We start from the raw sequence: 2,570 nt of genomic DNA on the forward strand, positions 1-2,570 counted from the left end.
AACGAGGGGGAGAGAACGAGGGGGAGAGAACGAGAGGGGGAGAGAACGAGAGGGGGAGAGAACGAGAGGGAGAGAGAACGAGGGGGGGAGAGACACAGACAGAGAGACACGGACAGAGAGGGAGAGAGAGAGACCGAGAGAGAGACAGAGAGAGAGAGACACCAGTGGCAAGGTGACTGTGAACATGGATGTGTATCAAACAGGCACAACGACAGTACAGGGACAAAGTATGAGCAATTCAACGGCTCATACACGAGACGTATGTTGCAGGGACTCCAGACAATCCCAGATTATAATGGGAAAGCTAGCCACGTATGGGACACCGACGCCTCGCTCCCGGACAAGATAAACACCTTCTTCTCCCGCATTGAGGATAACACAGTGCCACCGACGCGTGTGGTGAAGGTAGGCAGCAACACCTCTGCCACCCTGATCCTCAACACAGGGGGCCCATAGGGGTGCCTGCTCAGCCCCTTCCTGTACTTCTGTTTATCCATGACTGCGTGGCCACGCACGTCTCCAACTCAATCATCAAGTTTGCTGATGACACAACAGTGGTAGGCCTGATTAACAACAACAACGAGACGGCCTACAGGGAGGAGGTGAGAGCCCTGGCGGAGTGGTGCCAGGAAAATAACCTCTCGCTCAACGTCAACAAAATGAAGGAGTTGATCGTGGACTTCAGGAGACAGCAGAGGGAGCACGCCCCCATCCACATCAACGGGGCCACAGCGGAGAGGGTGAAAAGCTTCAAGTTCCTTGGCGTGCACATCACTGACAACCTGAAATGGTCCCTTCACACAGACAGTGTGGTGAAGAAGGCGCAACAGCACCTCTTCAACCTCAGGAGGCTGAAGAAATGTGGTTTGGCCCCTAAGATCCTCATGAACTTCTACAGATGCACCACTGAGAGCATCTTGTCGAGCTGTATCACCGCCTGGTATGCAACTGCACAGAATGCATCCTCAGGGCTCTCTAGAGGGTGGCGCGATCAGCCCAACACATCACCAGGGGCACACTGCCTGCCCTCCAGGACATCTACAGCACCCGGTGTCACAGGAAAGCCAGGAAGATCATCAAGGAAGTCAGCCACCCGAGCCACAGCCTGTTCACCCCACTACCATCTAGAAGGAGGAGACAGTACAGGTGCATTAAAACTGGGACAGAGAGACTGCGACAGCTTCTATCTCCAGGCCATCAGACTCTTGAACAGTCATCACTAGCCGGCCTCCACCCAGTACCCTGCCCTGAACTTTAGTGACTGTTACTAGCTGGCTACCACCCGGTACTCAACCCTGCACCTTAGAGACTGCTTCCCTATGTACATAGTCATGGAACACTGGTCCCTTTAATAATGTTTACATACTGTTTTACCCACTTTATATGCACAGTGCATTCGGGAAGTATTCAGAGCCCTTGAATTTTGTACACATTTTGTCACGTTACAGCCTTATTCTAAAATTGATTAAACCTATTTTTTTCCTCATCAATCTACACACAATACCCGATAATGACAGTGAAAACAGGTTTTTAGAAATGTTTGCAAATGTATTGAAAAGGGAAAAAAAAGAAATACCTTATTTACATAAGTATTCAGACCCTTTGCTATGAGACTCGAAATTGAGCTCAGGTGCATCCTGTTTCCATTGAACATCCTTGAGATGTTTCTACAACTTTATTGGAGTCCACCTGTGGTAAATTCAATTTATTGGACATGATTTGGAAAGGCACACACCTGTCTATATAAGGTCCCACTGTTGACAGTGAATGTCAGCGCAAAAACCAAGCCATGAGGTCGAAGGAATTGTCGTAGAGCTCAGAGACAGGATTGTGTCGAGGCAAGAGGCACAGATCTGGGGAAGGGAACCAAAACATTTCTGCAGCATTGAAGGTCCCCAAGATCACTGTGGCCTCCATCATTCTTAAATGCAAGAAGTTTGGATCCACCAAGACTTTTCCTAGAGATGGTCGCCTGGCCAAACTGAGCAATCGGGGGAGAAGGGCCTTGGTCAGAGAGGTGACTAAGAACCCGATGGTCACGCTGACAGAGCTCCAGAGTTCCTCTGCGGAGATGGGAGTATCTTCCAGAAGGACAACCAACTCTGCAGCACTCCACCAATCAGGCCTTTATGGTAGAGTGGCCAGACGGAAGCCACTCCTCAGTAAAAGGCACATGACAGCCCGTTTGGAGTTTGCCAAAAGACACCTAAAGACCTCAGACCATGAGAAACAAGATTCTCTGGTCTGATGAAACCAAGATTGAACTCTTTGGCCTGAATGCCAAGTGTCACGTCTGGAGGAAACCTGGCACCACCCCTACGGTGAAGCATGGTGGTGGCAGTATCATGCTGTGGGGAGGTTTTTCAGTGGCAGGGACTGGGAGACTAGTGAGGATTGAGGGAAAGATGATGAACAGAGCAAAGTACAGAGATCCTTCATGAAAGTCTCTGAATGTCCTTGAGTGGCCTAGCCAGAGCCTGGACTTGAACCGGATCTAACATCTCTGGAGAGACCTGAAAATGGCTATGCAGTGATGCTCCACATCCAACCTGACAGAGCTTGAGAGGATC

The sequence above is a fragment of the Coregonus lavaretus genome, assembly GCF_964263955.1.
Source record: "Coregonus lavaretus genome assembly, contig: HAP1_SCAFFOLD_3845, whole genome shotgun sequence".
NCBI lineage: Eukaryota > Metazoa > Chordata > Actinopteri > Salmoniformes > Salmonidae > Coregonus > Coregonus lavaretus.